Raw genomic sequence first — 11,642 nt, forward strand, 5'->3', positions numbered from 1 at the left:
CCGGCTTGAACCTTGTCAGGCTAGTGAGGGTGTGTACATGGGGAAGTCTACCGACCCTCCCCATTTCTATATGTATCATTGTTTTTTTAGATATTTAGGTGTTTGTCTTCCCTTCACTCAGTTTGAGTGTGATTTTTTGAACTTTGTCAACTCGGCTCCTTGCCAGTTACACCCCAATAGTTGGGGTTTTTTGAAGGCTTTTCAAGTCCTGTGTACAGTTTTAGGGATAGAGGTGTCTCTTCCCGTCTTCCTTCATTTTTATCAGTTGAAGGTGGGCGTTCCGCCATACGGCATATTGTCTCTAAGTGGGAGTAGGGATGGGGGTTTGTTTACTCTCTACTCCCAGTCGTACAAAAATTTTAAACAAGAGTTTTTTCGAGTCGCTCTTGTGAACGTTGACCCCTTGGAAGATGGGGCATTTTATTTCGGGGGGGGCTGCCAAGATTTCCCTTCTATTGGTGCCCCCGACCTTCTAGGTTTCATGGGGTGGGCCAATTGAAGCTGACTGTTTCGGAGGCGGCTGCCATCGAGAATCTCGCCGCGCTTCCTCGTCCGCTGGATTGCAAGCTCGTTTTGTCGCTTGCGAACTCGGCGTTCAGGGAGAGGGGTTTGGAGAGTGAGTATTTGGTTTTTTGGTGGTTTGGGGTTTGTGTAAATTCCACTTGCTGATGTGTTTTATCTCGTGAATGCAGGCATCATGGGAAAAAACTTGTGGCGTGAGCTGAAGCACCGCTACAATGTTACCGAGTCTCGAGAGGAAGATGCCTCCCCTCTGAAGGTTAATCGGAAGAGAAAGAGGGGAGCAAAGGAGGTCGGGGGAACCTCTGCCCCTCTAGATGCCGAGGAGGTGACCTCCAAGGCTGCTGATGTTGGCGTGGTGGACCTTACCGAGAGTCCACCGCCCAAGGGGGCTCCTCAAGTGGCCTTTGAGGAGGTGGCTCAGGCTACCGAGGTGGCGGTTCCGGCCGCCGAGCAGGCTGCTCAGACTGCTAAGGTAAGTAGTGTTCCCTGACTTTCGTGGTTTCTCGTATGCTGTCCTTTTCCTTTTTTGACATGGTGCTAGTTTTTACAGGCGAGGTCGGAGATTCCTGTCGCTGACCCTCTAGTTGCCGAGCAGGGGACGCCGGCTTCTGCCTTTGCCGAGGTTCGTGGCAAGGGGCCGAGTTCTGAGGTCCCTGCGCCCACACTTGTAGCTTCGGAGCCGCCGTCTGGTTCATCGCAGGAGGCTTCCCGGAGCCGGTATATAGCTCATCGCTTCAGGAAAGGCCTCTCCAAGGTGCGATTGGACCACGTGAGCGCCTCGGCCGACATGGACTCATTGTGGAGCGCGGGGGTGACCGCTGAGAAATTCTTCCCTCAAGGCTCGCTGAGCTCCGAAGACCATGGGCTGATAGATGAGGTCGGCCCCGAGGATGGTTTTGACGCTGCCCAGGTCCTTCTACAGAGGGCTATGGCCATTGTGGGTCATTGGAAGCCTAGGTGGGCCAAGCAGCAAGAGGATTTTGCCAAGCTGAGGGGTCGACTTCAACCCTAGAAGGATGCGAATAAGATCCTGAGGGAGGAGAACAAGGTTCTCAGTGCTGCCCTTGGTGAGGCCAAGCGGTAGGAGGCCGAGCTTCGATCTGCGAGGGGCGACCTTGCAAGGGTGCAGAAGTCTCTTGAGATCGCCCTGCGATCCAATGAGGCTTATGCCTCCCAGGTAGGGGAGCTGTAGGAGCTCGTCGCCTTCTCTCGGGGTCGCGCCTGCTCTTTGGAGGATGAGGTGACGTCTTCTCGTGGCCAAGTGCGGGCTTTGGAGGATGTTGTGACCTCTCTTAAAGGAGAATTGGCGGTGGCAGCTGAGGAGCGCCTCCATAGTGAGGTCATTCTTGGTGGCCGGGAGGACGAGATTGCCACCTTGAGGGCGGAGTTTGCGGAGCTGGCGGCGGGGAAGGCAGCCGTGGAAGGGAGGCTTATGGAGGTTGAACGCTCCGTTGTGATGGAGCACAAGAGAGGCTTCCAAAAGGCTGCTCGTCAGGCATGGCTCCTTGCTCCCGGGTTCGACTTTTCCTCCATGCATGTGGAGAAGGTTGTCCGCTTTGGGAGGCTGGTCAAGTAGGACGATGTCGATGACAGTTCTAGTGAGAATGCCTCAGCCTAGGCGGCCTTTGTAATAGCTTAGTTTATTTCTCCCTTTTTCATTTCCTTGTTTAGTATTTTCCTTTGAACTCAAGTGTCAAACTCTACAAGTGTTTTGTATATATATTGTTCTTCGAGATTCGATTTTCCTTACTTTGATTGTTTTTCTGTCTTATCGGGCTCAATCTTGTTTTTAGAGTAGGATAGACTGTATTAAGGGTTCGAATTCGACCTTAGATGGACATCCTAAGGTTCGAGCTTGACCTCGGGTTTGTGTAAAAAGAATTGTATCGAGGTTCGTACTCAACCTCAGTTTTTGTGTAAAATGAATATCATCGAGGTTCGGATTCGACCTCGAATGAGTGCATCGAGGTTCGTACTCGTCCTCAATCTGGAGTAAAACAAGTTTTGTCAAGGTTCGTACTCGACCTTGATTTGGAGTAAAACGAATGTTGCCGAGGTTTGTACTCGACCTCGGGTGAGCGTATTGAGGTTCGTACTCGACCTCGATTTGGAGTAAAACGAATGTTGCCGAGGTTCGTACTCGACCTCGGGTGAGCGTATTGAGGTTCGTACTCGACCTTAATTTGGGGTAAAACGAGTTTTGTCAAGGTTCGTACTCGACCTTGATTTGGAGTAAAACGAATGTTGCCGAGGTTCGTACTCGACCTCGGGTGAGCGTATTGAGGTTCGTACTCGACCTCGATTTGGAGTAAAATGAATGTTGTCGAGGTTCGTACTCGACCTCGGGTGAGCGTATTGAGGTTCGTACTCGACCTCAATTTGGAGTAAAACGAATGTTGCCGAGGTTCGTACTCGACCTCGGGTGAGCGTATTGAGGTTCGTACTCGACCTCAATTTGGAGTAAAACGAGTTTTGTCAAGGTTCGTACTCGACCTTGATTTGGAGTAAAACGAATGTTACCGAGGTTCGTAGTCAACCTTGGGTGAGCGTATTGAGGTTCGTACTCGACCACGATTTGGAGTAAAACGAATTTTGTCGAGGTTCGTACTCGACCTCGAATTGAAGTAGAGTGAATTGCGCTAAGGTTCGGATTCAACCTTGTATATTTGTTACGTAGCACGTTGTAAAGGTTCGAACTCGACCTCGGATAAGAGTGTTAAGGTTCGTACTTGACCTCATAATTTTAACGAGGTTCGGACTCGACCTCGGATGAGAGTGAAAGAGGTTGGTTCGATTTCGTCCTTTATAAAACCAATAAATAAGAATGTGGATTGAGAAAAATGAGTGATTTTATTGATCATTTTTGTGTGCCTCGTTAAAAAGTCTCTCAGTGAAGGACTGAGGCGGGAAAAGAGTGCACAACTTTCTTCATACAGAAAAGAGAAATGGAACTTAAGGAGCTACGGTGGGGGGACCCCCCTTGCTTTGCTTGCCAGACGAGGAGATCTTCAGACTCTCGGCGTAACACTGCCGAGTTGTCTTCTGATTTGCTCTGACGGAGATGATCTTATTGTCATTCCCTGGGAACTTCATGGTGAGGTGCGGAGTAGATACTACCGCTCCGAGCTGATTCAAGGTTGGCCTCCCGATAATGATGTTATAAGAGGTGTTGGCCTCTGCGAGGAGGTATCGAACCATGATTCTTCTTGTATCCGGAGGTACCCCGAAAGTTGTTAGTAGGTCTACGTACCCGCGAGTGTGAACTCGCTCTCCTGCGAAGCCGACTAGGGGCTCCGTGTGAGGTTGGCTGAGAGAGTGGGGGACGTCTAGCCTGAGGAACGTTGGCCAGTACAGGACGTCGGCCGAACTTCCTTGGTTAATGAGTGTCTTCTATACCTCCCAGTTGGCGACTTCTACCATGATAACCATGGGATCATCCTGGTTGGGGCTGACGCCCGCGTAGTCCTCGTTAGAGAAGGAGATTGGCGGTGAGCTTTGGTGTGAGGCCGAGGTGGTAGAGTGGATGCAGTTGACATTCTGTAGGTGCCTCTTTCGGGCCGAGCTGCTGGCGCCGCCCCCAGCGAAACCACCTGCGATTGTCTTAATCACTCCCGGTAAGGGGGCTGTCCCTGTCTCCTAGCTTATCTCGGCCTGCACTGCGCCGCCGACATTTTGTTGGGAGCCAGAGGGTTGGTCCGTGCGAGCTCCCGAACCTCGGCCTCTGCCATGCCTCCGACCGCCATAGCCTCCTCGGTGACCTTGCTGTCGCTGGATGTATTGGCCGAGGTGACCTGCTTGGACGAGCTCTTCGATACGGTCCCGGAGCGTGTGACACTCCTCCGTGGTGTGACCGTGGTTCCTATGGTACCGACAGTGCTTGGACTTGTTGGCGTTGTTGGGAGTGTGACCTGGTGGTGGAAGGGCGAGTAGGTTGTTGTTGCTGGCTTCTTCCAGGATGTGGACTCTGGGTGCGTTCAGGGGAGTGTAGAAGTCATACCTCCCCCCTCTGTTTGCCCTAGCTGACTTCTTGAACTGGCTGTCATTGTTGACTTTGACCTTATCGTTGTGCCCCTGCTCTGGCTTCGTTGGTCCTTTTCTGCAAACCTGGTCACGGAAGGCGAAGTGTTCCTCCATCTGAATGTAACCTGCAGCGCGGGCGCGGAGCTCGTCCATGTCGCGGGGAGACTCACGACACAAGCTTTCGACGAATGGCCCGGGCTTGAGTGCCATGAGCATGGCATGTAGGGCGACCTCGGGATTCAGGCTCCTGATCTTGATCGAGGTGGCAGCGAACCGTTCCATGAATGTCCGGAGCGGTTCATCGTCGTTTTGCCTGAGACTGGCCAGGGCGGCTGAAGTGACATGGTGAGGTCGGCTCGTCGCATATTGCGCAGTGAACCTCCGGACTAGGGTGCCAAAGCTGTCGATGGATTCGGGAGGCAGTTGGGTGTACCAGTTGAGCGCGGCCCCCTTAAGTGAGGTCAGAAACACCCTACACAAGATAGCATCGTTGTTGGTGTAGAGATTTACCTGTGTTGTGTACAGGTCGATGTGTTCGTCTGGGTCCGTCGTGCCATCGTAGCGGTCGAGGTGGAGAGGCTTCCACCCATGAGGGAGTGGTGTCTCCATAATGCCATCCACAAAAGGGTGGCGGCGGAAGGTTTCCTGATCCCCCGCGGCATGAGTAGGAGCCTTGCTGACTTCATGGGTCGGCTTGTGCGTCAGTGCATGAGACCGATGTGAAGCAGGTCTGGGGGTTGGGACCCTAGTTGCAGTCCGGGATTGGGAGACTGAGTGCTCCTCCTCTCCATTATGGTTGCTCGTATGAGGAGGATGATCGGAGTGGTGTCGAGGGAGTTGAGCGCGGATTCGCTCGTTCTCGGCGCGTAGCGCCGCTAGGTCGGCCTCATTAGCGGTACGCATTGCCGCTAGGTCAGTGTCATGCTTGGCACGCATGTTTTGTAGGTCGGCGGCATGTTGCTGCCGCATCTGTTCGACCTGATCGATTAGTCTCCTCAACGCTGCTTCGTTATCCATGGTGGTTGAGTGTTTTGCGTCGTCTGTTGTTCGTCTACTATGGCTTCTGGTGATAACCATAAGCGTGGCCGATAAGAGCTGTCTTGATCGGCCCCACGGTGGGCGCCAAATGTTCTTACCGAAAATCTTCTGTAGAGTTGATCCGCCAGGTAAGATCGGTGAGCCTCCTTCACTGGTACGCTGGTGCTCCAAGATGGGGGTGGTACCTGCAAAAGAGACTCCGATGCTAAAGTTAGGGTTTGTATGAGTATGTGTCTCGTATAAGTAATGCACGTACCTTGGTGTGATTTAGGGTTGCCTTGGGCCTTGGGCCTGAGATAAGATATAGCATGATTAGTTAATGAACCTCGTCCGGGGCGAGATCCTCGAGAATCAGTTGTGATTCACTTAAATGTCGAGCTGATGCCACGCGGTGCGCGTCCGAGGTCGGCTTGCGTTGTGGTGTCGAGCTCGGAGCTCAGCTTCGCAGTACGGATAGTACATTACTCTTAGTGATTTAGTTAAAAATGTTTTATAATAAGGATCAGACAAAGTAGTCTCTTTATATTTGTAAAATATGTTAATTGAAGGACTAAATTAATGGATATTCATTACTTTATAGTGTTTGGATGAAGAATTTTAGAAATTTAAGAAATTTGAAAATTTTAGAAATTAAATTATTTTTATTTTAATTTTTATTATTTTTAAAATGTTTTTGTTTGGACAAATCAATTAAAAATTTTAAATTTTAAATTCTTAATTTGGTTTGGACAATTTGATTTCTATGGATAAATTTGATTTTAAACAATTTGATTTTTAGAGAAAGTGTGTGTGGGGACAGATGTGTTGTGTGTGTACGTTGGTTTCAGCGCTTAACATGCGACAAAGATGGCACACGAATCATAAAGGTGAGAATCAGCTTCACTATCAATTTTTTGTTCTTATTATTTTCAAATCATCGCAATTTTTCCTATTATTTCTCGCATTTATATGTTATTTTTATAACTATTAGTATGTTTTGTTTGGATAAATAAATGGTACGTAGTAAGTAGGGAAAAAAAGAAAAAAAGAGTTATAATAGATAAAGTTTTAGAGTGTCAATAGTAAAAGAAGTAGAAGAGAAATAAAAGAAAAAAATATGTTTTTCTATATTAGTTTGACAGATAGAAAAATGAAAAAGAAAGAAAAATGTGATTTTCTTATAAAGAAATTTTTGTTACATATACACATATTTTGAGACAATTTAAATATAGTTCGTTGATTATTTTTATTATAATTTAGACATAGAGTTTTCATATAAACCTTTAATTCGTAAATTTGGTGAAATTTTAATTTTTATCAAATAATAACATTAAAAATATTTAAGAAATTGTACATGAATTTTATCTTTTAATTTTGGCATATGACCTTATTTTTTTATGTCTTGTAGATTTATTTTTTTAAAACAATATTATTAAAACATGTCAAATACCTCTTTCAGTAGGGATTTAACTATTGATTTGTCAAGTGAAAAACTAATTCTATTATTCTTAACTTGCCTGACACCTCATATTTTTATCTCTCAAAAGTAACAAAATAATAAAGGAATGTGAATTTTTGTCAAAAAAGAAAAAGGTATTTATATTCAAAATCAGATTAATTTTTAAGCTTAGCATTTACTTTTATTTCACTAGTTTATGCTTTTTGAACGTTGTTATTCTTTCTTATTAAAAATAGGTTTAATATTGTTGTCCTCAATCTTTAGAGTTACAAAATAGTGAAGAGATAAATACTAGGGACGAAAATTATCATCTAGTGGACACTCGTCCACCACTTTAAAGTAACGACAAAAAAAAAAATAAAGCAAAAAAGTCATCATATTCAATTATTCATGTGCATCATAAACAAAAGCTTCTATTTTATTGGATAAGGACTAAAGAAATCATGGAAATCTAGAAAAATCTAGGAATTAGGGAGTAGCTAGAGACAGTAAAAACATAATTAATATATATAGTCAACTCTCTATTCTAAGTTAATGTTAAGTTTTTCTCATGCTCAAATTTCAAATATTCTTAGTAGAAAAGTTCAAAAATATTATTCAATAATCAAAATTTCCCTGCATCAAAGCTGTATTTATAAACTCAAACAAGCTTTTGGCATGTCTTAGAAAGGCCATTGAGGTGGTTGCTAATTAAGGTCCAATTGCCGATTACATTAAAAAATAATTTATATTCTCATAAATTTATTTCTTATTAATTTAAATTATTAGGTGACAATCCAATTTCACCGTGTGAGTTTTTTTATATGCAATGTTGCATGATGGGCTCCAATTTAACAATATTGATTGGGAATGGAATTTGTGAGATTTATCAAAATAAAATAAAAATTTCAAATTTATAAACCAAAGATATTGCGATCCCACTTTCCATTGCCCTTGTTCTTCAAATTCATGCATTCCGAAGGGATTAAATATAATTTATGTATAAATCAAAAACTAAATTTTTGAAAAAAATAATATAAAAAAATTATAAATTAACTTATGCGTTAACAAAATATTGAAAATCACTATCCTATTTTTTCTTGCTAATTTATTTCTTAGAAGTGTTTTGTTTATAAAAAAAAGTTTATTGCTATGTGTGAAAGAACTATAAAACTTTATTTCACAATTCACAATTATTTTATGCAAATCAAAAACCAAAAGTTATAGTGATTATATCACTCTTTAAAAAAGTTATATGCATTTATTTTCTAATATCAGTTGTTCAAATAAAATCTAATGATAATCTACATTCATTGTCCACATGTTTCAGTAACAAAAATGTTCTCACCTGAATGAATCTGTGTATATGCGAAGCTAAGGAGAACTAGTAAAGAAGAATAGCCCAAATGAGTGGAAATTTTAGCATAAACAACACAACATTCTCCCTTCTATTGAGATGCAACACAGTACGCAGGAAAATTAGCATGAAGGATGCAATGCAACTCATACAAGACTGCACATGTACATTAATACAAATCAAATTCCTCTAATTGCATTAACGGAGGTAGTTGGATTACAAGATCCAAACTACAATGTGTGTTTGGTTTGATGTTGTTACTACTTTCAAGACACCTTAATAGATAAGCTTATGTTGTTTCAAATTGACGTTTGAAATGCTCAAACTTCAAAACAAATATACCTAATAAAGAGCAAATTTCAGAGTGATGTCTTTAATCTTATCTTCCATTAGGCTCAGCAATCTGTGGCATTCTGCATCCTACTTGCTCCATACATTTCACTACCCTCATGTGCTTTGCATTCCATTGCTCAGCCAACTTCTGCTCCTTGCTTTCCGCATCTCTCCTCATCCCTGCTAACTGTTCTCTGCATTCTGATTCAATTCTATCCAAAGCAGCATTCTGTTTCACCCAAAGAGCCTTAATCTTTGCCTCAATTTCATCCATCTTTTCCTTCCTTTGGCTCGTCTTCTCTACCTCCAACTGCAGCTCCACCTTTCTCAACCGCCAAGCCGCCTCCTTCCTGTGCACCACCCAAGCACAATACCCTTCTTCCAACTCCTTACAGCACTCTATCAACTCCAAGACCATCATGTTATCGCCGAAGGCTAAAACAGATCCACCTCATACCATGAGGTGTTGCTGCATTCCCTGGTCCATTAGATGCAGCAACCATAAGGTATGGTGATTGTGAAGGGTGTTGTTCTTTCACTAGTTTCTTAGCAAAAGTCTCTAGTATATGATCATATTTGGTGTCATCAACTGGGCCAATTGCTTTGTGAATCTCTTGTTTCTCCCTTTGTTGTTTCTCTTTGAACACCTCCCACCACTTGCCTAACCTCTTGGCAGTTCTACCAGGAACTTCTGCAGCGATTTTCTTCCACTTGTTGCCATGTTTCGCTTGAAGCCATATCACAAGACACTGCTCTTCTTCGGTTAGAGAGCCTTTCTTGATGCCAGGCTTGAGGTAGTTCTTCCACCTTTCCAAGCATGACTTTGCATCCCTGTTAAGAGGCGTGTTCATGCCCTGAGATACAAGATTCCATTCCCTAGGACCATACTGTCTCACATAAGCACATAATAATGCATCCTCTTCAGACCTCCAACGTTGCCTTTCCTTCATTTCCATGTGCAAATCCCACAGCCCATTTCTTGAAACTTGAACTCTTCATCATGTATCTGCATAATTCATTGACAATAGTAAAAACACAATGCAGAATTGCTATGAAAGATCCCCCTTGTCTTCATAATAATAGTACACACCATTCTCAACATCAAGCAACATCATCTTCATAAATGTATGTACATCTAGTCAGGACAAGCCTAGTCCAAAAACCGGTATTTGCACTTATTATAAAATTGAACATTTAACCCTGAACATTATCAACATATAGTATCCATAAAAATATATGCAAAATCTATAAAGTACCAACCAAAGAAACATATAGAAAGACACATCATCATATTACACTCACTTTAAGAAATGTCTATTTTAATTGCATTGTAGCTATGAAACCCACCTAGACACGTGAAGATTGAGTATAATAAGTTAAAGACAGTTTAAACTTTAAAGAGCTACTTTGTCAAGATCTTATATAAAGGCAGTTGCCAAAAACAATCACATCACTCAATAAAAAAGAAATTATCTTCGTTACTTTTTATTCCATTTTTTGACGAGACCAAAATACACTACTCAAGAAATTCAACTCAATTGAGTTATAGGAATTTCAGGATATTACTGGCATTTGGAATCTAGAATTGAAACAGAATATCCAAAAGAAAAAAAAAATAAAGTTCTTGTACCAATATATTATCAAGGCTTAATAACCATATAAATAAGAAGCAATGCACCAGTGGTTAAAAGACTCCTAAGAAATTAGTTAAGTGATTATTGATTAATTTCATTACATAACTTGAAAGCAAAGCAAAAAACGCATAAAACCCAGAGTCTACAGACCAAAATATTCAGCACCCTCCACAAAGAAAATAGCACTTGAACATATACGATAAGAGGTAGAATAAAATAAAAAGGAGAAGAAAAAACAACTTAAATCAATAACCATGACCAAAGACAACTTATGCCGAAAAAAAAAATGTCCAATGCAGGAAGAAAAAAAAACCATTACTTTGTAGGACTTTCTTCACTACAAAATTTACACGATCCAAAGCCCCTAAATAACATAATAAATAAATAAACACAAAGAACACAACAACCACATAACAAAGCTCTAGACTTTGATTGATGGAGATCCCATGACTAGCAACATGATTAAAATAGAACTCTCAATTCATCATGAGATGACTTTTAACTAAAATTCGAATATTCTGAGACCTTACCACAAAAATAAAGATTTTATTTCAAAACCCACCATCCTAAAACCTTTAACACAGAATAAAAACTCATCCTTGGAAGGTAGTTGAGAGAAACAAAAAAAAAAGTAGTGAAAAAGGAAGAAGAATGATGGAGTAGTTCCTTTCATGGGTGATGACAAAGGTTGAAAGGAGACTCTTTGCCCTTGATCTAGGTTCACCAAGGGGTAGACAAAAGGAAGTTTATGGGACAATAATGGAAGATGGGCGTGAGAAGGAGATGATAGGCGGAAGTGTTTATGGTATGGTGTTTGGTGCTCACAAGGTTGGCTCACTCCAAAAATAAATGGAGGCCACTCTAGGGTTCCCACTCTCCAATGGTGGAGATAGGAGAAGGTTAGCCAAAGTTAACCTAGTGACTAAGGAGAAGATTTGAGGCACAAAAAGGCTCACTCAAATTCATATATTCCAAAGTATTTACAAGGTGTGGGGTGTTGGGTATTTATAGGAGGGGAGACATCTAGGGTTGCATTTGGAGTGTGCATGGCCGAAATTCACAAGGCTAATGCACTCCAAATGAAATGCCAAATGAACCCTAGATGCTACTTGGTGGCCAAGGATGGAATCTATGGGTTTAGATTGGCTATATCTAGGTGCATGATAAGACCATGCAACCTTTGCCCTCCACTTGGGCCTAAGCCTTTCTAACACCAAAAATAGGTCCAAGATCACCAAAAAATGCGTCACCTCCTCATGTAACACCCTAGCCCAAAATTAAAAACCCTAATCATCTAAAGCACCCCATAATACAAGGGTAA

General features: G+C 42.7%; 1 pseudogene; it reads right to left on the reverse strand.

Moving 5' to 3' along the window:
* Positions 1-8,422: 8,422 nt before the first annotated feature.
* Positions 8,423-10,188, reverse strand: LOC109806157 (transcription factor AS1 pseudogene; annotated as a pseudogene).
* Between the last annotated feature and the right edge of the window lie 1,454 nt (positions 10,189-11,642).

Source organism: Cajanus cajan, chromosome 10 (assembly GCF_000230855.2).
Source record: "Cajanus cajan strain Asha chromosome 10, NIPB_CcT2T_4, whole genome shotgun sequence".
NCBI lineage: Eukaryota > Viridiplantae > Streptophyta > Magnoliopsida > Fabales > Fabaceae > Cajanus > Cajanus cajan.